This window comes from Stenella coeruleoalba (assembly GCF_951394435.1).
Source record: "Stenella coeruleoalba genome assembly, chromosome: 7".
Classification (NCBI taxonomy): domain Eukaryota; kingdom Metazoa; phylum Chordata; class Mammalia; order Artiodactyla; family Delphinidae; genus Stenella; species Stenella coeruleoalba.
In genome coordinates this window covers 66388424-66415864 of record NC_137153.1, presented here as the reverse complement: position 1 = coordinate 66415864, position 27441 = coordinate 66388424, and the positions used below count along the sequence as shown (strand labels likewise).

General features: G+C 42.9%; 1 protein-coding gene and 1 pseudogene across 7 annotated transcripts in view; one reads left to right on the top strand and one right to left on the bottom strand.

Moving 5' to 3' along the window:
- Positions 1 to 27441, top strand: part of KDM4C (lysine demethylase 4C) — a 451309-nt gene that overhangs the window by 4043 nt on the left and 419825 nt on the right. For 2 of the 6 annotated variants that reach the window (XM_079925526.1, XM_079925521.1), the window contains exons 1-2: positions 22569 to 22994; positions 23482 to 23576. The gene's annotated coding sequence lies outside the window, so the exon portion shown is untranslated. Of the gene's footprint in view, positions 1 to 12649; positions 13100 to 19073; positions 19159 to 22568; positions 22995 to 23481; positions 23577 to 23781; positions 23835 to 27441 lie in introns of those variants that run through there. The other 4 variants (XM_079925524.1, XM_079925522.1, XM_079925523.1 and 1 more) reach the window with 4 other exon arrangements.
- On the bottom strand, positions 20801 to 21386 carry LOC307189021 (ubiquitin-conjugating enzyme E2 D2-like; annotated as a pseudogene). Its single transcript has one exon. The product of its transcript is annotated as a ubiquitin-conjugating enzyme E2 D2-like (transcript).

Below are 27441 nucleotides of genomic sequence, written 5' to 3'. Positions count from 1 at the left end.
CAGAGATCAAAGAAGTGGGCTGTACCCCACAGAGCTAGCCTGCCCCTCTTCTTGCTGCCTGCCTCTTCGCCTTTGACCCAGAACCCTCACAGGAATAGCAGTTCTGGAACTCTTTTTCTGGGTCAAACAGTGCATGGAGGGAAAGGGCGTTCCATGTCAAAGGAACATACCCCAAATTGAGCGTTAAGGAGGATTCAGCCACTAGGGCACCTACACAGGAAGTTAGGTCAGGTGAAAAGTCCCCAAGAAGAAAACAGTCAACTCAGGCTGAGCTTCCTGTAGCACTTAACAGTGAGGCCTGACATTCACAGAGTGGCCTTGAAGCCTGTCATTATTATGGCCTTGTTGTGGGTTGGTGCATGTATTATTTTAGTCTAGAGAAAGTTCCTTTCTATAAAAAAGTAGAATATACAAGATAATGAAGTCTCAAGTTGTTGAAAATAAGCCTCACTTGAAAGAAAAAAAAAAAAAAGAACAGAAATTCTTAAGGATGTGTCCAAACATTAACGGAAGATAACAGGAGCTGAGGAATCTTTTGATTCATGGTCACTTCAGAATACAACTTACTGTTAAGAAGGCTGGGTTTAAAATTATGATCAGGGCTCTAAGAAAGTAGGCAAAAGGCAGAGGTAAATGAATTTAAGATGGACTTTGAGAAAGAACTAGTGAAGAAATCTGAAAAATGTTACAAGTTTCTGAGAAGATAAAAAATAAGAAATCAGTACAATTTGCAGAAACAGAAAGGGTCATTAATTGTCTTCGTCCATTCGGGCTGCCATAATAAAATGCCACAGACTGGCTAGCTTATAAACAACAGAACTTTATTTCTCACTGTTCTGGAGGTTGGGAAGTCCAAGATCAAGGCGCCAGCATGGTTGCCTGGTTCATAGCTGTGCCTTCTTGCTGTGTCCTCACATGGTTGAAGTGGTAGGCAAACCCTCTGGGGCCTCGTTTATAACAGCATTAATCTTCCACCCTTCATGAGGGCTTTACCCTCCCAAGGGCTCCCCATCCTAATACCATCACATTAGACACTGGGATTTCAAAATATGAATTTTGGGGAGGGGGACATAAACATTCAGACCATAGTATTTTTTTTAATAAATTAATTTAATTTAATTTATTTATTTATTCTGGCTGCAGTGGGTCTTCATTGCTGCACCAGACTTTCTCTAGTTGTGGCGACCGGGGGCTACTCTTTGTTGCGGTGCACGGGCTTCTCATTGTGGTGGCTTCTCTTGTTGTGGATCAGGGGCTCTAGGCGCGTGGGCTTCAGTAGTTGTGGCGTATGGGCTTAGTTACTCCGTGGCATATGGGATCTTCCTGGACCAGTGATTGAACCCGTGTCCCCTGCATTGGTAGGTGGATTCTTAACCACTGCACCACCAGGGAAGTCCAGACCACAGTATTAATGAAGCAAAAATCATTAAAGAGACCATCAGTGTGAGCTCTGTCAAGTGCTGGGGAAAAAAATTTAGACTTTGGAAAATAGAGCAGTTGCTATAGAAAGTAGAGAACCAGGATGCGCTAGCCACACTGAGCTGAGTAGAACTTCTGAATGTACCTAAGAGAAGGACAAATCTGTTGATTACAAAGAGAATGCCACTTGATATGACTTCATTTGTGCTGCGGTACCAAAAGTGTGCCTGCCAGAAATTGTCCCTTACTCTGACATTTATGTCGCTGTCTTATTTCCCCTATGACTGCAGTGGTCTGAAGGGTAGAGGGTTGACCTTATCCCAATATACTTTCTCATTTCCCACCCTCAGCACCAAGCTGATGTAAGTACCAAGTTGTACACTGTAAATAACTTAATAAATACTTTAAGGCATGAATGAAAGAAAAATAGGCAGAGAGTAGAGAGGTTTTTTTTTAAAAAAGAAAAAGAACAAGCTAAAAAAACTTACTTGCTGTTATAAAGAACAACATAATGAGTTCTTGAGAATTGATTCAAGAAGATTCCCTACTCCCCCTGCACCACCCTCTCAATCACCACAAAGATGAAATCACTTTGTGTTTATTATTTTAAAAGGAAAATAAAATATAATAGAGCGAAAGGCTTGCAGGTTAGTTTTTTGTTGGGTTTCTCTCTTTTAAGTTTAATCTTCTCTCTCTAGCAGCCTCTACAGATGCTTTCTTTTCTAGGTTAGTAACTATTGTCCTGATGGAGGCAAGTGGGAGGGTCCCTGGGGAAGCGGGATCCACTGGGTAAGAAAAACCCGGAAAAGGCTTGGGTTTTGTCAGGAGGGGAAAACAAAAGTGGGCGGTTGACCCAGACAATCTTGTCTGAAAGCTGCCATCTAGTGTTCATTTCTGAGAATATGCCCTGACATACCAATCCTGTGGTTCTGTATCTGAAGGACAGTTTTTATTGATGTTTTATCATTATGCACCAGACTTTAAGATAATTTGGTTACCAAAAGAAACACAATACGAAAAGAATTGTGTTTCTCATCTGTTTAACTGCATACATATAATACTGACAAAACAAAACTTTGGATAAATATTTCTAAAAGAAACGATCCCATACTGAACTGATGTAATAGCAATTAAAAAATAAAAATAATATGCAGGCTACCTTCTCCATCCTATTGTTAGTAAATGTTACCAGTAGTTTTTATTGCAGAGAGGGCAAGGAGAGAAGAACCATTTATTGTGTATCATCAGTGTTCCCGACTCTACAAACATTGTCTCATGTAAGTCTTAAAACAGTCCTCTGAGTATTTTTCCCCTCACCTTTATCGAGGTATAATTAACAATTAAAACTTGAGTTAAGGGGAATTCCCTGGCAGTCCAGTGGTTAGGACTCTGCACTTTCACTGCCAAGGGCCCGGATTCGATCCCTGGTCTGGGAACTAAGATCCCACAAGCCACACAGTATGGCCAAAACAAAAAACAAGACTTAAGTTTTTCTAACACCATTTTACAGATGAGAAATTGAGGTGAAGTAACTGGGCTTTATATCAAAGAGCAAGCTGGATAAAGAACCCACGTATGTCATACTCACAGGCCATGCACTTTCATCTAAACCACAGTGCCTAGTAAGCTTTTTGAAATTCAGGGGAAGGCTTGCAACTCCACATTTACTACTTTCATAAACTGTTAGGCCTAATCAGCTTCGTTTGGAAATCACTGCATGAAAGGGAAACCCAACCCCCCACATCGGTCTGCAGGGCCACTTCCTTAAAACAAATTGTACTCTTGAGACCTGAACCAAAATACTCAAAATTCTAAGTTAAAAACACTAGGGTGGGGAATTCCCTGGTGGTCCAGTGGTTGAGACTCAGTGCTTTCACTGCTGAGGGCCCAGGTTTGATCCCTGGTCAGGGAACAAAGATCTCACAAGCTGTGCGGTGTGGCCAAATAAATAACTAAATAAATAACAGTGCAGAGTAATGATTTAAAAAAAAACAAAAACCAGGGACTTCCCTGGCGGTCCAGTGGTTAAGACTTCATCTTCCCATGCGGGAGGTGCAGGCTCAGTCCCTGGTCAGGGAGCTAAGATCCCACATGCCTCGTGGCCAAAAACCCAAAACATAAAACAGAAGCAATATTGTAACAAATTCAATAAAAACTTTAAAAATGGTCCACATCAAAAATCAAAACAAACAAACAAAAAACCTTGGGACTTAACCTGTTGGCGCAGTGGTTAAGAATCCACCTGCCAGGACAGAAATAAAGATGCAGACTAGAGAATGGACTTGAGGACACGGGGAGGGGGAAGGGTAAGCTGGGATGAAGTAAGAGAGTAGTATCGACATATGTACACTACCAAATGTAAAACAGATAGCTAGTGGGAAGCAGCCACTAGCACAGGGAGATGAGCTCAGTGCTTTGTGACCACCTAGGGGGTGGGATAGGGAGGGTGGGAGGAAGATGCCAGAGGGAGGGGATATAAGGATATATGTACACATATAGCTGATTCACTTTGTTATACAGCAGAAACTAACACAACATTGTAAAGCAATTATACTCCAATAAAGATGTTAAAAAAAAAAAAAGAATCCACCTGCCAATGCAGGGGACACGGGTTCGAGCCCTGGTCTGGGAAGATCCCACATGCCACAGAGCAACTAAGCCTGTGTGCCACAACTACTGAGCCTGTGCTCTAGAGCTTGAGTGCCACAGCTACTGAAGCCCGCGTGCCTAGAGCCCGTGCTCCACAAGAGAAGCCACCGCAATGAGAAGCCCATGCACCACAATGGAGAGTAGACCCCGCTCGCCGCAACTAGAGAAAGCCCGCATGCAGCAAAGACCCAATGCAGCCAAAAATTAATTTTTTTAACTCTTAAAAAAAAACCCACTAGGGTAGTTTTATTCTTGAGTTTTACTAGAGCAAATTCCTAAAATATATGAGGTATTTTAGTTACACTCTAACTTTACTACGTTTCAACTGAAACTTCATGTTTTACACTACATTTATTTAAACTTTTAGCAATTCCATATTATATCAGGAATCCAAATTCTTGCATGGAATCAATCAAATAAGCTATGCCCTCAACTCCCAATTTTGTGTATAAACAGTATTCATCACAACAGAGAAACACACACAATTAATTTTTTAAATTAAAGCAAAATGTTAAATTTTCTTGGTTCAGGGACTTCCCTGGTGGCTAAGACTCCAAGCTCCCAATGCAGGGGCCCTGGGTTTGATCCTTGGTCAGGGAACTAGATTCCACATGCTGCAATTAAGAGTTCGCATGCTGCAATTAAAGATTCCACATGCCACAATTAAGACCCGGCACAGGGCTTCCCTGGTGGTGCAGTGGTTGAGAGTCTGCCTGCCGATGCAGGAGACACGGATTTGTGCCCCGGTTCGGGAAGATCCCACATGCCGTGGAGCAGATAGGCCCATAAGCAGATAGGCCGCTTGAGCCCGCGCTTCCGGAGCCTGTGCTCTGCAACGGGAGAGGCCACAACAGTGAGAGGCCTGCGTACCGCAAAAAAATAAAAAATAAAGACCCGGCACAGGCAAATAAATAATTATATTTTTAAAATACTTTACAAAAAAATTTCCTTGGTAATGTATTTAATCACCTTTCGAAGTTTGACAAGTATTTTAACACAAAATTCCCTAGCTTGGAATAAATACTTTAGAGCACCAATATGATTCATTAATGAAACATTTATCAGAGAAAAGAGGACTCATTGATGTGACACCCATCTGTCTAGATCAGGAGATTTTGTTCTTAGGCAAGATTATTTTTCTTTACTCCTGACAACAATTCTATAAAGTTTGTAATTAATTGTGTGATATTCATGCAAACTAGTGTTGCAAATAACCCTAAATTTTAGGGGGCTCAGCACCATAAAGTTTTATTTATTGTTCACATTATAGTCTAACACGGATCGGTGGGGTCTTACTCCATGAATTTATTCAAGGAACCTGGCTTCTTCTGCCTAGTGCTCTACCACCTTCAAGGCAGGCAAGATATATATTTTTTTTAATTAATGAATTTATTTATTTATAGCTGCGTTGGGTCTTTGTTGCTGCGCGCGGGCTTTCTCTAGTTGCGGCGAGCAGGGGCTACTCTTCTTTGCGGTGCGCGGGCTTCTCATTGCAGTGGCTTCTCTTGTTGTGGAGCATGGGCTCTAGGTGCATGGGCTTCAGTAGTTGTAGCACATGGGCTCAGTAGTTGTGGCTCGCAGGCTCTAGAGCACAGGCTCAGTAGTTGTGCACGGGCCTAGTTGCTCCGCGGCCTGTGGGATTCTCCTGGACCAGGGCTCGAACCCATGTCCCCTACATTGGCGGGCGGATTCGTAACCACTGTGCCACCAGGGAAGTCCCCACACATTTATTTTTAATTTAACAAGCTATAATACATTTGTAGCATTCCACACCCTTTTTTAGAGGGGAAAATTATATTATGTACTTTACATGTTAAAACAAGGTGCTTTCAGTTACACACGTTTAAATTTAGTATTTATTAAGTGCCTCCAGCTAGACTGAGATTCTTTATTTCAAGTTCTGCGATCCCTGGCCTTTAATTTAGGCTTCCTTTGAATAGTGTGGAATTACACTATTATATTTCCAATTACTGAAAAGTTAGCAAGGAGTTAAATTCATTAAAATATATGTGGAGAAGTCTTGGGTCCATTTAATGTGAAGATATGTCTTCCTTTTGCACATACCTTCTTTTGGCAATTAGCTGGGTACTCTAAATGCATCCTTTCTATGGTATGCCCTCTTAAAGGCTATAGGCTTTTGGTGATAATGCATCAAGTAATTAGTCATATATGTAGACAATTTAGTAGAAGATTCCTGTCATCAAATAGTTCCTGGCATCCCCAGAAGAAGGAAACGTGGAGGCTTGTGAGTCAGAACAGGGTGACTTTAACAGCAGCGTAAGGGAGTTGCTGAGGTTAATATGGGCTTTCATTTTTTTCCAATGGCCATGTTTTTACCATGGTTACATTTGTACTCCATGGTCTGTTGAAAGGATGTGGCCTGCTTAGGGCTTTCATAGGTACCCAACAAGGCAGTATTTACTCTTTGACCTGGGCAAGAGGACCCTGCACTGTAGTGGCCACCACATTTCAGAAACATGTTAAACTGCTAAGGCCTATAGGGGAGGAAAAAATTTTCTTTTCCTTCTAGGCATCTTAGGTTCTCTGGCTGGGGCCCTGTATTTAGACTGACAAGACAGACTAAGAGAAAAACAAAGAGTTTATTATTGGGCTTCCCTGGTGGTGCAGTGGTTAAGAATCCACCTGCCAATGCAGGGGACACGGGTTCGAGCCCTGGTCTGGGAATATCCCACATGCCGCGGAGCAATTATGCCCGTGTGCCACAACTACTGAGCCCGTGCTTTAGAGCCTGTGAGCCACAACTACTGAAGCCCGTGCCTAGAGCCCGTGCTCCAGAACAAGAGAAAACACCGCAATGAGAAGCCGGCGCTCCACAACGAAGAGTAGCCCCCGCTGGCCACAACTAGAGAAAGCCTGTGTGCAGCAACGGAGACCCAATGCAACCATAAATAAATAAATAATAAATTTATTAAAAAATAGTTTATTAATGTATGCATCACACAAACACATGGGAGCAACTCGGAGATGAGAAACTCAAAAGAGTGTTAGAACTCGGCCTATGTAGCATCTTAAAAAAGAACAATAAATTTTTAGATAAATGACAAGGCAAAGGAAAAGACTTTTGAGTTTCTAGGGCAGCAAATTGTGGGAAGGCAAATATATAGGGGAACTAATGGCAGGTAAGATGTGTTATGGAGATTCCTCTGGTGCTGTCTCTGGGCTGAAAAAGCATCTAGAGTTGTCTCCAGTAATTAACTTTTGTCCTTCCTGGTAGAGAGAAGAGGGGGAACATGTTAATGAATTTATGTCCTGCTTTTAGGCAAATAGGGGGAGGGCAGAAAGCTTTCCTTATATCTGCTTTTTCTCAATTGTCTTCAGCAAAAAAAAATCCTGATGCCAAAGTGGCATATTTTGGGGTGGTATGTTCTGCTACCCTTTAGGCCCCAGGAGATAAACACCCCAGCATATCTCTAGCTGTGTGTCCTCAAAAGAAAATGACATTGTGTCCAAATGCTAAGAAGCCTCCTCGGTTGTGCATGGCCAACGTCATAGATGGATATTGCTTCAGAGACTGGAAAGGTTTTGAGTAGCAGAAGCACTTAAGTAGGAGAAGGTAACAAATTACTTTGTCACATCCTTTCAGATAGCATTAATGCAAGGGATTCTTACATAGCACAGTTACATTAACAGTGTGGAGAATTGATTTCTTGCTTCTCTTTATATTTCAATGAGTGGTTCCAGAATTACTCAGGAATTAGGTTATTAGCACAGTATCTGCAACAGCTGTGGCTGAGAAACAAGAATATTAAACAATTCATATTATCTTTAAAGTCCTTTGTATGAATGTCAAGACCTAATATACACAAAATATGATGCTGACTACTAACATTGGCAACTGGATGGACTACAAACACTAAAATCATATTAGTTTTATAACAATATTTAGTAAGGTTTAATTACATTTGCCAAAAATTAAGATTGTTTAACTCTAAATAATTTTGACTTAAAATCTTTATATTCTTTAATTATAACACATTTTGCCTTTTAATTTTGGAAGATAATTCGGAAAACATTAGAAGAAAAGTAACTTCTTAAAAATGTGTGAAAATAAGTAAAAAATGTTTACAGTAATTTAATTTACACTTGGGGAAAATATATTAAAATCTATACACTTAGAACACAATTACATTTTACATTTTTAGTCATTTAGGTCAGGGGTTGGCAAGCTTTTTCTGCCAAGCTCTAGATAATAAATAGTATTTTAAACTTTGTGGGTCAGTCTCTAGGACAACTACTCAACTCTGCTGTTATAGCTCAAAACCAGCCACAAACAATACATAAATAAATGGACATAGCTATATTGAAATGAAACTTTATTTACAAAAAGTTGGTAAACCAGATTTGGCCCATGGCTGTAGTTAGCTGACCCCTGATTTAGATTATTACTGTCAGTAGAACCTAAGTAATATTAAAGTATTAATTATAATAACATAATTAGTAATGCTAAATAAGGGCAAGAAAAATTATATTACAGAATAAAAAAAGTTTATGAATTATGTGTCTTAATTTTATGAACCTTCCAAACATCAGCAGTCCATCAATGGAACATCTGAACAGGTGCAATATTAAAGAGAATCAGCAAAAAACTGAGAAAGAGCAGGAAGTGAAGTAGGAGAAAACCAAGAGAATGGGTGTCCTGGAAGTCAAGAAAGCATGTCAGGGAGAAGAAAGTGATCTATGGATTGATGGAGGGAAAAATCTAGTGAAATGGCTTTGAGGGATCATGGGAGATGAGTCATCTAGACAGTAATTATAGACATTTTATCCATGTCAGTATCATTATGTATATTACTGCTCCTCTAATCAGTCATGTCGCTTTGCCTCCTAAGTAGAGTTAAAGCCTGATATTGTATACTGTGTTAGGAATATTCCCAACTGTGTGCTAGTGTAGGGCAAATTCAGAAGTTTTGTGTATAAACAATATTTTTGTCTTATAACCATCAATATCACGTTCCTTTTATCCTCACTGCCCCTCAAAACAAAGAAAACACCTGGGACTAGAACCACTAGGTTTTCAAATAAGCTGAAATCAGAGTTTTGTAGCATTGAAATTGAGTCTTTTTACCAAAGTATAATATAGCTTGAAATAGGAAACAGCAATTAAGAGTCTGCCCAAATCCACTGACCAGCATTAGGACTGGGCTAATCTTTCTTAGTTGAGAACACTATAGAAGAAAGTCCCATTGGGCCTGGCAGTGAGATGCTTTCAGGCAGTTGAGAAAATCCAATTTACCTTTGCTGAACGTTTGCACGTTGTGCCATCTGCCTCTGGCAGCAGAGAAGACCTAAATTGCACACCCTGAAGGGTGTTTAAGTACAAAAACAAGGCTGCCTTTGACACAGTGAATGGAACCAGGGTGCACCTGCACTTCCAAATTTCTCAATTTCAGCCCAAGATGGGCTTGGTCCAAGCATTCCTGTGAATGTTCCTGTTCAGGTTTCCCATCTGAACGCTCACACCAGCAGGGACAGAAGATGCTCCACACTGGTGCCTCCAACACATGGCACTTGTGCTCCCTGAAGCTTACAACTCAGTCGTTGCTTAAGGGGCCTAAGCAAGGGCTTTTAAGCCCGCCCAGTACCTTCCCACTTGACAGAGGCTGTAGGGCCGTGAGCCTTAAGGGAGTCCCTTCACACGACGCGAGCTCTCGGATCCAGCGCAGCACCAAGGCCACGCCTCTTATGTCCCCGCTCCATATGCCCCGCGCGCGGGCACGGAAACCTATTTCCAAGGGAGGGCGTTGACTCCAGAGGTCTCTCCCCAAAGGCATCCCGCGGGTAATTGGGCATCAGTTCCTCTTTCCTGTCTGAGTGTCTCCCCGTTCTGTGACGACCAAGTCCCGCTCCAAAGTGCAAGAAGCTTCCGGGCTGTGGATTTAGCTTCTGTGCTGCGCGGAGCGGACCTGGAAGAATCGGAGTGGCTTAGGCAGTCAGTTGACCCACGTGACTCGCTTGGGCCCGGCTTAATGGTGCTCGCATTCCTTGGGTCACGTGAGGCCATGGGCAGTCTGGAGGATCGGCATCCAGCTCTTTATGCGCGTGCGCTGTCAATCTACTCCCCCACCCCCCACCCTGGAAAAATCTTTCAAATGGCATACTCGATACTGGTTCATTTTGTCCTGCTACCTTCCTCTCCGAGGTCGGGACACACAAGCCCAAGTTTTCTTACTTCCCGGCGCCTGGTTCAGGTGAAGGATCTGGAACCAGGCAGTTAAGAGGTGCGGAGACCACTGGGACGTGGCAGTTTTCGTTCGTGTTCGCGTATGCTGCAGTATGCCTGCTGTCACGTTCAGCGAGCTGCGAACGCTGCAAGTCTGCCGGGTTTTTGTTTTGTTTTGTTTTTTAACATCTTTATTGGAGTATAATTGCTTTACCATGTTGTGTTAGTTTCTGCTGTATAACAAAGTGAATCAGCTATATGTATACATATAACCCCATATCCCCTCCCTCCGGCGTCTCCCTCCCACACTCCCTATCCCACCCCTCTAGGTGGTCACAAAGCACAGAGCTGATCTCCCTGTGCTATGCAGCTGCTTCCCACTAGCTATTTTACATTTGGTAGTGTATATATGTCCATGCTACTCTCTCACTTCCTCCCAGCTTACCCTTCTCCCTCCCCGTGTCCTTAAACAGAACTTTAAGAAGTTAGCCAAGATAAAATGAGAAACTGATTTAGACTTAGGTCCCAGATTTACAGTTTCAATGATTTAGGAGAATTCCTTGGTAGCCATACTGAGCCTCAGTTTTCACATTTGTAAAAGGGTGAGGATTTAAAAAACTGATACTTCTGGAAACGCCTGTCATTCTGATTGGATATTTTTAAAATGTTGACTGAAATTTAAATGGATAAATTATAAAAAGAAGATGACAAAAAGGCCTATTATCATTTCATTACCCAGATAAATCCTGGTGGTCCACTGATAGGAGAAGGGGCTTCTCTAAGTAGTTTTCTTCATCCTGATTTCTGGACACTCCCTTCTTTAATCTGCTTTTGGAGGCAGGGGGTGACATTTTGGCAAGTTTTTTTTTTTTTTTTTAACATCTTTATTGGAGTATAATTGCTTTACAATGGTGTGTTAGTTTCTGCTATATAACAAAGTGAATCAGTTATACATATACATATATCCCCATATCTCTTCCCTCTTGTGTCTCCCTGCCTCCTGCCTGGGTTTTTGATCCCCAAGCTCGCAGTTCTCTGGAGGTCGGATGCCGGGGCCCAGCGGAGTGTTGGTGCGTGCGGAGGTCACTTGGTGCCAGACTCAGTCCTGTCCCTCGCCTCTTGGGCCCTTCTTTTTCTGAAACCACGATCCCTAGAGTTAGTTCCTCCAGGATATTCTGTAGACCCTGTGACCAGCTTTTTCATTTCTCCCTCCTGGGGCCAATACTTTCTACAGTGTCTACAGCCAAAATATCTCACCACCAGGAGGAACTTCACCACCAACTGGTCATTTAGGGACTCTTCCTCATTCGTGGAAATCCACAGGCCTTTTGCCACTTCTCTTTTCTGGTAGGCTATCTCTCAGGCTTAAGGTAGTGCAGGCCTCCCACCTGTAAAAAATGGGTCATTCCTATGGCCCTTAAGACAAATTACATTAAACTGACCCCCATCATTTTTTAGACTTTTAACCCTCCAGTTTAGTTTGTTCTTTCCTCATGGTCTTGATTACCAACCCATCTTGGGACCAGAAGAATTCATTCACCTTCACCTTTAAAAGGTGGAGGTTGGTTGGCACCTTTCCTCAGGCTGCGTTGTTAAAACACATGTTTCAAAATCAGGTATAACTTTTCCTTTGGTATTTAGGTTTAACAATTTTATGAAACAATATTTTTCTCTTTGAGCTGTCCTGGCATCATGCACTTCTGAACCAAATAATTCATATCTGATCCTTATATCAAAGGAATAGGTTTGGCATTAGCTTCAATGGTAGACTACCTCAAAGCCTGTCCTCTTTGAATGCTCTTCCTTGGACTTAAGCTGCTGCTGTGTGGAATCCCAAATAAACCCATATGGAGGAGAACTGAGGCTTCTGGCCAGCAGCCCCAGCTGAGTTTCCAGCTGGCATCTACCAACAACTGTCTGCCTTGAGAGGGAGGTCAGTTGGGCCTTCTTTCTTCCACGCCTCGGAGAATGGAGTCATTTTCAAGATGTAGTCTATGAGTGAGGTTTGGGAAAACAGATATTAGTTGGTATGTTGCAGTGAGATGGGAATGAATGACAAGCAGAAGTTGGCAGAAAGGGGGGGCTTCCCTTGTGGCGCAGTGGTTGAGAGTCCGCCTGCTGTTGCAGGGGACATGGGTTCATGCCCCGGTCCGGGAGGATCCCACATGCCGCAGAGCAGCTGGGCCCGTGAGCCATGGCCGCTGAGCCTGTGCATCCGGAACCTGTGCTCCACAACGGGAGAGGCCACAACAGTGAGAGGCCCGTGTACCGAATTATATTTGGACTATTTCCAGTGGAGTAAAAAATATTTCAGCAATGCAGACAATTTGTGTTGTGAGTGATGGTGTTGTTGGTAAGATGTGTCTTGATATGCTATACAACAATAAGTTAATGTCTGAATACGTTCCATGGTTTCTGACAACTATGCAGTCAGTAACTGGTGAGAGCCATACACTTATGGACTTTTTGATCCTGCAGGACAAGAAAGATTTGACAGAACAACCCCTCAGCTATCCACAAACATATATTTCTAGTCTTTTTCAGTGGTCTTCAGCCCTTATTTGGAAATGTGAAAGAAAAGTGGGTACCTGAGATAATTCACCATTGTTTGAAGACTCCTTATTTGTTGGAGCCAAAACTGATCTCAGAAATGTGATACCCTCTATTATCGAGAAGCTTGCCAAGAACACAGAAACCTCTCCCTCCGCAGACTGCTGAAATGCTGTTCTGTGACCTGAAGGCTGTCGAATACATGCAGTGTTCTGCATTCTCAGAGAAGAACCTAAAGTTTGCATTTGACAAAACACTACTGACTGCCTCGGAGACTCTGGAACCGAAGAAAAGCTGCAGGTGAGTGCTGCTTTGAACATATCTCCAGAACTCTGCACCATTGGTGTTGTCATCAGACTAAAAGCAATGTTTAAATCAAATTAAAAATTAAGGCTCTGAGCCAAATTAATGGCTCTGAGCCATTTTTACAATTTAATTGTAAAAATGTATAATTTATATGATACGTTACTTTTTTGTGCTATGAATGCTTATAAAGTGTTAGAGAAAAGCTTTTTGATGTCCAAAGTGTTTCCTGTGTAAATAGTGTCTGTTGGTTGACAAATCTAAAGTTTCTGTGTTGATGGCATTATTGCAGTGTTAGCAGATGCTTGCCAGCAGGTGTGACTAGTAAACACTGACAATATAGAGGCTTCTTGCCAAAAAAACAAGTTTGGGGACAATGAAGGTGAATTTACCACACTGAAGTCCTCCAGCAGTCATAGAAAAAACCATGTCCTGTCCGACGTGTAACTCCTGCCAAAAGTTGACCTTATCTATGGTAAAAGAGGCCATACCATTGTGGCCCTTGAAACTTGTCTGTATTATCTTTTATTCAGTGAAAAGTTCACACACCCAAGTGGTTGTAACTGATACCTCTGAATGTATTGTGGGAACAGATGTGTTGCGTATGTATAATACTTCTCTTGATTATTAGGAATGTTCCCAGTGGGGAAATGACACAAATTAAACAGTGCTAGTGGGATGAGTATACAACTAGGAGCCCACCTGGATCTTTCAGCCCAGTTATGTGATACCAGTAGAGCAGGACAGGATGCCAGGCGAAGGGAGGAGAGGGGATGAGCAGATAACTATACTGACTATGGAAGTGGTAGTAAGAAGATACATAAGGAAACTATCTAGAAGGCTATACAGACTGCCCTCCTATTTCGACAGGCTAGTTCTAATGAGCCTTTTGAGCTTCAAATATCAGTGCTTGACAGTGCTTGCAGTAGACTGCATCTGTGGCACTAGGCAGTGGTGCCCACTAGGGTTTTGGACACAGCATTTTTCTAACACCACTGCCTGGTATACTCCATTTGAGGGGTAATTATTGGCCTGTTGTTGAGTGCTGGTGGACCCTGAGAAGCTAACTAAGCAATAGCACATGATGTTATTCTCTGACCTGCCCATTCTGGAATGGGTCAAAAATAAAAATGTCAACAAAGTGGGTATTGCCTAGAAAGCATGCATTATGAAATGGAAATGGTATATCCAGGAAAGAAGTAAGACTTGGTATATTACTTTTCTATTGCTGCTGTAACAAAGTACCACAAACTTAGTAGCTTAAAACAACACAAAATTATCTTACAGTTCTGAAAGCTAGAAGTCCAAAATGCATTTCAGTAGACTGAAATAAAGGTGTTGGCACAGCTGCCTTCCTTCTAGAGGTTCTAAGGAAGAATCAGTTTCCTTGCGTTTTCCAGTTTCTGGAGGGTCTTGGCTCATGACCCCTTCCTTACATCATTTCAGCCTCTTGCTTCCATCATTACATCTCCTACTTCCTCTTCTATAGTCAAATCTCCCTCTGGCCTCTTTCTGTTAAGGACACTTGTGATTACATTTAGGGCCCAAACAGCTAATCCCCATCTCAGGATCCCTAACTTGATCACATGTGCAAAATCCCTTTTACCACATAAATTAACACTCATAGGTTACAGGGATTAGAACCTGGAAATCTCTGGGGGCTGTTATTCAACCTACCACACCGGGCATTAGTGGAATCTCACAGCTACATAATTACTAGGAAGATGTGGCTATCTCAGATGCAGGATCTATGCTATCACCTTAGGCTTCTTGGGGGCCTGGGTACACTACAGCTCCTAAGGATGCCTAAGCCTCATGGATATGCCAGCTAAGTTAAAGGTCAATGGGGCTGTGTAGGAAAGAGTTAACATAGCAGATCTGAGCCTGCTTATCCTTAGGAAGTTCTGCTTACAAGGTTGGCCTTTTGCCGGTGTCTGAGATGTGATTTGGAGAGGGTTCCCACCATCCACAGAACGATAAGAGTGGCTCATTGTACCTAAAATGTTTATACAACCAGTGTGGATTATGCTGGATACCTGCTTTCCTCCTGGGAGTCTGGAATTTTGGTATGTGTTAGGCGGAAGGTGCCTACATGACCAGTCCCCCAATAAAGCCTTGGGCTCTAATGTGCTTGCTCCATGTGCCTTTTCTATCTGCTGTCTTGTTTTGTATCATTTCACAGTAATAAATCTTAGCTGTGAGTACAACTATATGCTGAACATTGTCCGTCCTCCTAGTAAATCATCAGACCTTGGGGGAGGGTGGTCTTGAGGACCCCTAACTCAGTTGGTGTCAGAAATGGGATTTGCTAGCCCAACTCTGACTCACTGAAATATGGCAAAAGCAGCTTGAGAAAAGTAAAGGTGAAGGAGTGAGGGATAACACATCTTTAGTATTAACTATGCTGGCTATTGAGTCATTCACGGGATGAAACAGCAGTATTTTCTGAGAGGTGGAAGTTACCTGTGGAATTTGAAAATGATAGATCCAACTCCGGGAGAGTTGGCTTGCTGGGTCTCCTGGCTCTTTCTGGCTGTGCTGGCTGAAGTGAGGGGCAAAAGTGCAGCCTGTGCTAAAATGTGCTAAAGTGAGGGGGAAAAGGTGATGCCTTTTTGTATTTTGTTCTCTCCTTCATGTGGGAGGAGAAGGGCCCCAAAATTCCCAAAGGTGAGTTTGGATGACCCAGAAATACTAAAAGTTTGTATTGCTCTTTTTTCCAAGTGGAAGGAAAAAAAAGTTAGGTCAGTTCCCACGGCTGCAGCAGAGCAAACCAGAGGGGGAAAAGGAAAGAAAACACTAGGCCATTTCTTTAGCCTAGTTACCATCACTGGTACAGTAGCCCTATCCTCCCTCTCCTGCCCCCAATTCCAGCTGCAAGGCTTCCTTGGTAGCTCTAATGTTAATCCTGTAAATGTTAAATTTACTGGTAGAGGGTTGAGTAAATTTCCATTTAAAGGTTGAGGGGGGTGCGCTGTGTTGAAATAGCTTTGTGCTTTGCGGCTTTTGCATCTGGAGGTAGGATAAAAATTGATGGAAAATATTATATGCTTATAATTTCATAAATGCTACAGGGATCATCTCAGTCAGGGAAAGCTGCAAAGAAAAAGTGTTAGTGGGACACAGAAATAAATACTTGCTTTTTGCCATTGGTGGGTGGATTGAAATTTTTTTTTCTTTTTTGAGTGTTGAAAACAAAGCCAGTCTCTGTAACTGATGATATTTGTTATACTTTTTGCCTATTGTAACTTCTGGAAAAAAATGAAACAACATGGAAAGAGAAGCACTCTCCAGATAGAAATACACTTTTGGAGTTTTACAAAGCAGATTTGAGTCGCTAATGAGCTTTTCTAAAATCAGATGTCTGATCCATAAAGCCTGATGATTTTCCAGCCTGATGTGCATATTTTTGGGTGGGTCTGTTTGGACTCTAAGGCTGACAAGATAAAAAGGGTGTCATAAAGCCTCACTTGTCAGTTGGACTTGGAACATGGCTCTCTGGCCTTGTAGTATCTGGGCTTTGAATATGCTGCTAAAGAAAAGCTGCTGGCTTTTTTGGAATCCTGACGCTTAATTGCCTAGACCTGACTCTAAGCTGAAACCTGGTCTGGGCTATTTCAGCCTCAGCACTAGCTGTGCCAAACTAAAAGCTGACGAATTTCTGCTCAAAAAATAAAACTTAGGTTCTGGAATAGTTACACATTTAAGACACTTCTCTGTGGGCTAAATTGTGGAAACATCATGGATGCTGCCTGGACCATCTGGGTCACAAATGCCCACAGAAAAGAGCTTATTTCTGATGGGGCCGTGTGAGATTGAGCTGCTGATCAGCTCTATATTTCTGATACAGAGATTGAATGCATTCCTAATAGGATTCCTGCAAAAGCTAGGGAGTGTGACACCTCCACCCACTACTAACAAGTCAGACTCTGGACCCCATTTCAGGGTCGTCTCACTGCTGTTGACTTGTATTCAGCTTTCTAAATTAGTTGCAGTTTGCAATGGCGGTCTGATAGCCTGACTCCATGCCCCTCACCTTTTTCCTGGTATACACACCTTAGTAAGGCAGTTTGATTATTAAATGCAGCTGTCCCCGGAAAGGGACTGATCTTTTCTAGGCTGCTCCCTGGATAAATGATTAGGACAAAAGGCATGGCAGGTTATTAAGCCCAATATAATTATCTTTTAAAAATTTAAGATTTCATTCTGACCCATTTCGAATATGATGGGTCTTTCTGGTTAAATTATACAAAAATGTTTTTCTGTGAAAATGCTTTTATGCCTTTTGCATACAACTTTTCCAGGTGAATGGTCTAGATGAGAGTAGGGGATAATTGAAAAAATGTTGTTATCATTGCTGAACAGGACACAACTGATTTTGTAATGATGCAGGAAAAAGTAAAACCCCAGCACCTGGGGATGGGGAGGCAGGGGGGGAAGGGCATTAATGATCTTTGTTTTTCAGAACTGTTCCTTTCAAGCTGCGAGTTCTCTGAATTAAACTGGTTGCTGAGCCTAGGCTCACACCTTACCAGCACTGAGATGGCAGGGGGTGACCCCAGCACTTGCTTGCAGAACACCTATAGATGTTGTCCACACTAGTGAAGCTGTTGAACTGTTGTTATAGACAAGTAAAACTGTTTGGAACTGACTTGCCTCAGGCAGTCCCTCTGAAATCAAGGACTGAACTGCATAATTTGGACTGGACTGAGAACCCAGAGTGGGAGGTCTGACAGTACAAGGCCACATGGGGCCCTGATAGCCTGTGCTGCCTGACTAATGTATGTCCTGCTTGGCATGCCCCAACATTTGTGAACTCTTTGTTTCTATGGTTACCACTTGCAATCTCTGGGACTGTACTTGTCTGTGTGCCCCAACTATCATACTGCCTCAGCCCTGGAAAGCTTTCAGGTCAGCTTCAACTTTGTGGCTGTGCCTGAATTGATGTCTTGGGCTAGGTTAAAAAAAAAAAAAAGTTAATCAGAAGCTTAAGGATGATATCAACTGGCTTTTTCAGATAGATCTGTATAGTTAGTGGTACTTGTTTTAATTGGCTAAGTAAAGGACCCCGAAAGGGCATAACTGAGATCAGTACTGCAGGCTGCTCTCACCCTGCTGCAGGAGGTCCTACTGATAATACTTTTGCTGTAAAGATGCCTTGGCCAAGGGCCAAGAGCCTGCTTATCAGTGGAAAGTCCTGCTTACAGGTTGGCCTGGTGTCTAGGATGTGTTTTGGGGAGGGTTCCCACCATTCACAGAACTGATGAGAGTGGTTCATTGTACTTAAACTGTTTGTACAACCAGTGCGGTTTATGCTAGATACCTGCTTTCCTCCTGGGAGTCTGGAATTTTGGTATGTGTTAGGCAGAATGTGCCTATATGACCAGCTCCCAATAAAAGCCTTGGGCACTGTCTCTAATGAGCTTCCCCAGGAGGTAATATTTCACATGTGTTGGCACAACTTGTTGATGGGGGAATTAAGCTGTCCTGTGTGACTCTACTGGGAGAGGACTCTTGGAAGCTTGTGCCTGGTTTTCTCTAGGCTTTGCACCATATGCCTTTTTCGTTTGCCGACTTTGTTTTGTATCCTTTCACTGTAATGAATCTTAGCTGTGCGTACAACTATGTGCTGAATTTTGTCAGTCCTCCTAGCGAATCACTGAACCTGGGGTGTGGTCTTGGGGCCCTCTATACAGGAATGTACTGGAATGGTACAGCTGTGCAGCTTTAAAGAAAACTGTAAAACTATGCATGGAAAAGGGAACTCTGCTCATTGAGCATAGTTTAAGTTGTGATGTTTGCTCTAAAAATGCCTCCCGAAATATGCCTTGTTGCATTTTCATTGACTCATGGCATTTTCATTGACTTATGGCTAGCAGTGTAGTCTGGTACTTGGCAGCAGGAAAGTTGGATGATCAAGTCTCAGCTCAGAGGGGCCAAACGGGGCATAAGATTGCACAAGACCCATGCACTCTGTGACCTGTGTGAATGCCTATGGAAAAGGACTCTTGGAGGAGGAACATCGATGGAAGCAAGCTGATTTGACCTGAGCTTCCCAGGTAAGGACCATAGCCACCTGAATATACTATTGCACAGGGCAGCAATCCATCTACAAGTCAGAACCGGGCCTAAAAATAAGCTCCAGTGATTCCAGCACCTGAGGCAAAGGAAGCCTGGCACACATACCCAAACTGCCAACTACGCAGTCAAGTAGCAAAGGGAATTTGGGTTCCCATAGTCTGGGGCACTGGACCTGGCTGGTCTTGGCACGAGGACTGTGTAATTAACTCATTCACTCTTTTCCTCCCAAGTCTACCTCCTGGGATACTGGGATACTGGAGTTTGTGTGTATCAAAGAAGAGCCAGGAGGTGGGAGATTCTAACTCCATGTCCTTTTGCTGCCCAGCTAAGCTTGCTAGATTTGGGCGGTTCTGGATAATGATGATAATGATCATGGATGTGAGATGACAACTCTAAAGTGCTTCTGGTGTTGCCCACATATCAGAGGACTGTAGATGTTCTAGGTGGTATAAGGAAGAAGCTACTGAGCCACCTAGGAACAAGTCTGGGCATATGGTGTGACTAAGACATGGGGACAACTGGCGAAAGGGTGACATGATTGCTGTGGGGACTGATGCCAAGCACTTGGGTGCGGTAGCTAGCACAGGACAACCTTAACTGCTGGGGAGGGATGGGACTGGGGCCATTCATCTCTTTCAGCTCTGATCTGCAGAGCATCTGGCTAGTTTGTCTGTTTGTTTGTTTGTTTATGTAATGACTGTAGTAATCAGCTTATTACACAGATTAATCATTCTTGAACGTTCAAGCTCCAGAGGAGCAATTGGGTCTTTAAATATACACAAGTATTTCCATTGAATGAATTTTCACCCTTACATCCAGATAGACCTAAGCAGTTAAAAACATAAGAAAAATAAGAGCTATTAGCTATGTATTAACTGAGAAACCGCATACAAACCAAAGAATATGGAAGAGAGAAAGAGGGGCTGAAGGACGAAGGTTGAAGGGTGGGGAGATGTAAAAGAGTTGGAAACAAAGCCCATCACACTTTACTTACTAATAGCTCCAATCCATTTAAATGTTGACCAGTTAAACTTAGACCTTAAAATACAGGATGTAGGTAGAGTTTAATCTGATTGGTCATAACTTTCACCTAAATCGTTAAGTCCTTCGGAATAAAATGAATACAGAAACAGCTTCATGTTCTTCACCTTGCTTTTCATAACTGTTTTGAGTTTAATGGGATTTCACTTAAAAAACAATCTCCTACAGGTCAGTGGAGCTTTCCTTCCCCATCCAAGCACACACCATACCCATCACCCCTCACTCTGCCGTTATCCAAATTTAAGTCAATAAGGAAAGCTTTTAGTCTCACACCTAGGTTATGCCTGGAGAACTGGCTTGTCACACACACACTTCTCTGCTAGGAGACAATGTTGGTACCGAAGTACAGTATTTCTAGTTTGTTGTTCCAAGTATGTACAACACGCAACACTGCTGTATCAGGTAAACGTGCACAGGGGAAGGTGAGGCCTGGGCTCATAGAAAGCAGTCAAGTGGAAATCAAAAGGACTTTCTTTCAGAGTTCCCCTATCTTTATTTGCAGAGGTTATCCAATAATTTCTTTAATTACATCGCATACTTCTGTGTCCCTTCCCGAGCTTTTTTTTGTTTTTGCGGTACGCGGGCCCCTCACTGCTGTGGCCTCTCCCGTTGTGGAGCACAGGCTCCGGACGCGCAGGCCCAGCGGCCATGGCTCACAGGACCAGCCGCTCCGCGGCAGGTACGGGGCACGAACCCGTGTCCCCTGCATCGGCAGGCGGACTCTCAACCACTGCGCCACCAGGGAAGCCTCCGAGCTATTCTGTTGTACTTTTCTCTATCTGTTCTGTAGATCCGAGCAATCTCAGGCACTAAAGGATCATCCGGATTGGGATCACACAACAGAGAACAGATGGACAAAAGTACTCCTGAAACAGTGCTGGAGACCACTTTGACCGTAGAATATCAAGACAAATGCTGCCATTACTGTTAATATTTGGATGATAAAGTCTTGTTGTAAATGCAACCTTAGGTGGTTTGAATAGGTAATCTGTTGGGAAATGAATTGTCAAGAAAAATACTCCACCCTGATAGGGACTGTCATTTGGCCTCATTATTGTAGCTTGCCAATGGAACATATCATCTCCAACGGGACCTGCTGAACACGGTGCTGGGGGGGCTCCCGCGCCAGGTCGTGCAATTCCTTGTGGATTCTCTTCAAAGCCATCGCGGGAGGCGGGTGGAGGCGGCCCCCCGGGGCGGGAACAGGGGCAGGGGAGGGACGGGGAAGGGGAGAGGGCGCGCGAGGCTGCCTCGGTGATCGCGGGTCGGCAGGAGAAGATGGGGAGTTCCGGAGCGCGGCTCCGGCGGGACGGACTTGGAGCCGTGGCCCACTCGGCTCCTGAGCCTGCCGCAGAGGTCACCGCATCACCCGGCGGCTGCCCCTTTATGCGCTGCCGCCGTCGCCGCTGCCGCCGTCGCCACCGCCGCCGCAGCCGCCGCCGCCACCGCGGTAGCTGCCTCTTCCGTCTAGGCTCAGCGCCGCCTCCTCAGCCGCCGCGGATCCCTCCGCCAGGGAGCAAGAGCCCAGACCTCGGGCTCGGCCGGCGCCTCTGGGTCGGACGGTCGAAGGGACTGCTTGCTGCAGGGGGACCGAGGGACGCGCGGGCGGGCGGCCTGGCTAGTTTTTAAGGCAGACTGTCACTTCCAACTTGACCATTGGCCGATAGGGAATCTTAATCTAAGACCTCTCAGAAACTTCCCAGCAGCTGCTGACTGCAGGAGTTAACAGCTGCCACGCCAGACAGTAGAACAAGATCAACTTTCTCGAACCCGATCCGATTTCTTTTTACCTATTCACAGCCCTATTCACAGACTATAGCAATTGCTCTAAGTTTAATCGATTGTTGTATCTCTGTTCCCCAGGACAAATTAAAAGGATTTGTATAACTAGGATATCTGATGGGGTGGCCTATGTTTCTAAAGAGAGTTCTTGACTGGTGATGTGAAAGGTTAGGGGGTGAAGTTGTAGGGAAACTGCTCTGTGCAGTTGTCCTTGCAAATATCCATATAGGCCACATGGACAAGGCTTCACCTCAGGAGACCTAAGTCTTGGTAAAATGCCCCATAATCCTCTCAGAACATGAGAGAATGGGAGGCTTGGGAGGAGCTGCTACAAGGCCATTTCTCACCCTCCTTTTTATCTTTGCTCGAGGCTGTTATGAGACAATTTCTTACTGCCTCCCAGATTCTGGTAAGATATAAGGGCTTCTGCCTTGAAACTCCTCTCTCCCCCACACTTTAGGGTACAGCTGCATGCCATAAAATTGCTTAGCAGGAAATACTCAAACTGCTTAGTATAAAACTGTTTCCTGGGACTTCCCTGGTAGTCCAGTGGCTAAGACTCCATGCTCCCAATGCAGGGGGCCCGGGTTTGATCCCTGGTCAGGGAACTAGATCCCACATGCCACAACTAAGAGTTTGCTTGTCACAACTCAAAAGATCCCACATGCTGCAACGAAGATCCCGCGTGCTGCAACTAAGACCCAGCGCGGCCAAATAAATAAATAAATGTTAATAAATAAATAAATAAAACTGGTTCCTCAGAACCAGAGCTCCTTATCACCCGTGTTGCCTTGTTATCTGACCCCTTTTGCTTTAGTGCTGTCTTGTGGGGCAGAGGACACAGGGAGCTGGCACCTTTGCGGATCTTGCTATTGCTGTCTATGGAAATAATAAACTGCCTGACTACAAAGGACTAGTTATTTCTTTAGCAGCTGAATGTCTCAGCCTTGCATGAGGGCAAGGACAAATGCTCTGCACACACCCTTGGCCCGTAAGTATGGATTTCTTTCTTCTCCCGACTCAGTTTAAATACTAGTTAAATTTGAGTATGTTAGAAAAGTGATCAGGACTAGTTTTTGGTTTTATTGTTACAAAAATTTTTGTGTTTGGAAGTAAGGCATGTTCATGATGCCTTTGTAACAGATGAATTCTGGGCTTGAACTGTTGAGCCTAGAACCACTGGTTCCTGTCTGGAGAGTAATCTGGGACCCCTTAGTGTTTTATTTTTCTGTTTTGGTGGTATGTGTGAAATTGTTGTTGTTTTTTAATCTTTTTGTTGTTGTTGTTTGTTTGTTTTTTAATTCATTAATAAGTGAACAGCCTTTGGAGGGGAGGAGGACAGATTGAGTCCATATTGTACTTCCTAGATCTAGTTTAGAAAACATACTCCCCACCTGGTACTCTTAGGAATTGCAAATACCTCACTTAATAACATACTTCTTCAAAAAATTTGCCTTTTCTCTTCCACCCATGAATAGGTCTGGTATTTGATGAAACTCGTGAAAGTGGGTGAACCTAACTTGCCCCTCTTCTCTAGGATGCAGTGAATGCATATGTGACTGTGACTTTTCAGGTAATTTGTCATTTCCTTATTTCTTTGAAGTTAACTTCTAACTCCTTTTATTGATAATGAAGAAAAATATTGCACTTTTTGAAATACACCAATTGAATTGAATGCATAATTTAAATAGTTTTTCCTTGTCAAAAAAAAGTAGACGTAGCAACCAATCTGTGTTTCCCATGTATACTTATATTATCATTATCTCCAATTTATGGAGAAGGAAACCGAGGCTTACAGAAGCTCTGTGTGATCACATTTCCACAATTCACAGTGAGTAGAACTGAGACTTGAACTCAGGTCTGTCTGACGTCAAGTCATTCCCTTAACCACTCTGCTCTACTACAGGAAATTACAAATGAACCTCAAAGGAGCTCATAATTTGACAGGGCATTTGAGGGAGGCCCAAGTAAGACATAATTATGAGGCAGGGCCTCCATTTGATTTATGTTGGCAGTTATGACCTAGGGCAGGCTTATAGTAGGGGTTCAAAAACTATGTGTTGAAAATAAATGATAGACATTAGTACCAGTATTCTGAGGAGCTGGTACATTCACCTCTGAGTGGACATATCATAATGTAGGGGCAGGAGGGAAACCCAGAACAGAAGCTCAGTAGAAGCAGGACACCAAGGTCAAATGGAGAAACCCTAGAAATAATCTCCTGCAGATGTGTTGACACAGGTTTTAAATCTCCCTGTGCAGATTTAAATGTCTTTCTTTCTTCTCGTTTAAAAACATTTTTTAGGTCTGAGAACTTAAGATCAGCCTTCAGGCAGCCCATTCCACTCCACTCGAGTGCCCACCATTTCCCTCCCTCCAGCCTCTACGTCTGTGTTGATGCTCTACTGAATGTCTGTTTCCTGCCTCTCAATCTCTTACAATTCTTCTATCCTACAATGCACATACATAAAGTTTCTATTTCTTAAAACTGCAATAAATCACTTTCAAAAATAAAAATAGTAACAGATACTACCTCTCCCACCTGCTATTTTTAGAGGCAAACAGACCAGGGTTCAACCCTAGATTTTGCTGCTTCCTAACTGGAAACTTGCCTTGGTTACTTATTCTCCTCAAGACTCAGTTACCTCTCCTGAAAAGTGGGAATTTTTTTTTTTTTAATGTCTAACAGGGTAAAAAGTGATATGAAATTAAATCATGCATGTCGGGACTTCCCTGGAGGTCAAGTGGTTAAGACTACGCACTTCCACTGCAGGGGGCATGGCACAGGCTCGATCCCTGGTCGGTGAACTAATATCCCACATGCCAGGGATGCTGCCAAAAAAAATTATGCATGTTAACCATCTAGCTCAATACCTGCCATATAATTCGCCCTCAATATATGTTATTTTTATCCCTTTTCACTACTTATCCCAGAAGAAGATTATCCTTTCCTTTACATCTGGTAAAACTTCACTTCATGGGCATGTCTCACTTTCTACCTGTACTGTGTTTTTTTTTTTAATTTATTTATTTTAAATTTATTTTTATTTTTGGCTGCGTTGGGTCTTCGTTGCTGCGCGTGGGCTTTCTCTACTTGCTGCAAGTGGGGGCTACTCTTTGTTGCGGTATGCAGGCTTCTCATTGTGGTGGCTTCTCTTGTTGTGGAACACGGGCTCTAGACACGTGGGCTTCATTAGTTGCAGCATGCGGGCTCAGTAGTTGTGGCTCAAGGGCTCTAGAGCGCAGGCTCAGTAGTTGCTCCGCGGCATGTGGGATCTTCCTGGACCAGGGCTTGAACCCGTGTCCCCTACATTGGCAGGCAGATTCTTAACCACTGTGCCACCAGGGAAGCCCATGTACTGTGGTTTTTTTGTGGTTGTCTTATTTTCCCTGTAAGACTACAGTGTCCTTAAGGGGAGAGGATTGCTTAGAATGCAAGATCCAGTCCCCGCTCCCCTACATCCAACTCCCTCAGCCCCCATTTACACAGAGTTATTTGTACACAGTATGTTCTTGTTAAAGACTTGTTAAAATATGATTAAAATAAAAGTAGAGAGGAAAGAAAAAATGAAGAGATAAAATAACAGACTGTTGCATTAAAAAATTTATTGAAGTCATCAAAATGATTCAGAAAGATTTCCAGCTAATATTTACCTTTCATGTACCCTTCTCCCCCAAATTGTAGTACTAACTTATAGCATGTAACTTTTTTTTCTTTAAAAAGTAATAGGGCTTCCCTGGTGGCGCAGTGGTTGAGAGTCCGCCTGCCGATGCAGGGGACATGGGTTCGTGCCCTGGTCTGGGAAGATCCCACATGCCGCGGAGCGGCTGGGCCTGTGAGCCATGGCCTCTGAGCCTGTGCTCCGCAACGGGAGAGGCCACAACAGTGAGAGGTCCGCGTACAGCCATAAATAAATAAATAAATAAATAAAACAACGAGACAAGAAATAGTGCTCTCCTAGAAAGTCAGGTGTTTAAAAAAAATAAAAAATAAAAAAATAAAAAGTAATAAATAGTGGGAATTCCCTGGTGGTCCAATGGTTAGGACTCTGCGCTTCCACTGCAGGGGGCATGGGTTCCATCCCTGGTCTGGGAAGTAAGACCCCACAAGCCGTGGAGCGTGGCCAGAAAAACCCCAAAAGTAATAAATATTGTAAAAGTGGATCTAGCTGTTTGGGTTTTAGTGATTGGTATTTGTTCATTCCTTTTACTTGCCTCTTCTAATTCTGGCAAAAAGGTTCCCAAATATCTCAACTACCAATATAACTGAACTGTCACTCACAAAAAGGAAATCAGAAGGAGGTATCAACTGGCTAGGCTCCAGGATTGTAGAAAAACCCTAATAATTAGTGACCCAAAAAATACTGTCTAAAATCTGCCATCTAGTGTGGACTTTGTAAAATTACATATTACTGGACACATTAATGCTGTGATTACTACTAGGGCTTCCCTCAGTGGACACTAGGTTTGAAAATTTTAATTATCAAACAAAATGATCAAAAGTAGCATTAAATTTGATTTCCCATTTAGTTTTAACCATAGATATATAGAGAGGTAGAGAGATAGATAAATGCTAAATAGATATAAAGATTGATATGCAAAATAGAGCTTTTGCTCAGCATAGCAAGGTGGTATTGGAAACCTTTAAATATAAAAACTATCTAATAATGAATTTATATAATTGGTAATAAAAACAAAGAAACATATCCCCCTTGTTTATCCTTATTATTGGTAAATGTCATTCCTGACAGGAGAGGTTGAGTAGGAAAGTATCATTTGTTGGGCACAATCTCCGTGCCAGGTTCTTAACCTACTTTTTTTTTTAATATTTATTTATTTATATTTTTTGGCTGCATCAGGTCTTAGTTGCGGCATGTGGGCTTCTCTCTAGCTGTGGTGCGTGGGCTTAGTTGCCCTGGCACGTGGGATCTTATTTCCCTGACCAGGGATCGAACCTGCGTCCCCTGCATTGGAAGGCGGGTTCTTAACCACTAGACCACTGGACCCTCTTAACCTACTTTAATCTAATTTAAATCTTATCTTTTGGTCTTTAAGTTAAAATATTACAAACCTCATTTTACGTATAAAAAAATTAAGACCTAAAAGGTGAAGAAGTTGGCTTTCTATCACAGCTGGTTAGTAAAAGCACCAGGATTTGTACCCATGTCTGGAAACTCCAAAGCTCATGCTCTTTCATCTCCATACTGCCTTTTATACTTTGTGAGATGCTGGAAATAGTGTACCAACTTACACTATGTAGCAATAATCCCCTCTTTTTTTTTGTTTTCAGTCTTGCTAGAGATTTATCAATGTTTTTTATCCTTTCAAAGAACCACCACCTTTTAGTTTCATTAATTTTCTGTATTGTTTTTTATTTTCAATTTTATCTCTGCTGTTATCATTTCTTCTGACTGCTTTGGGTTTATTTTGTTCTTTTT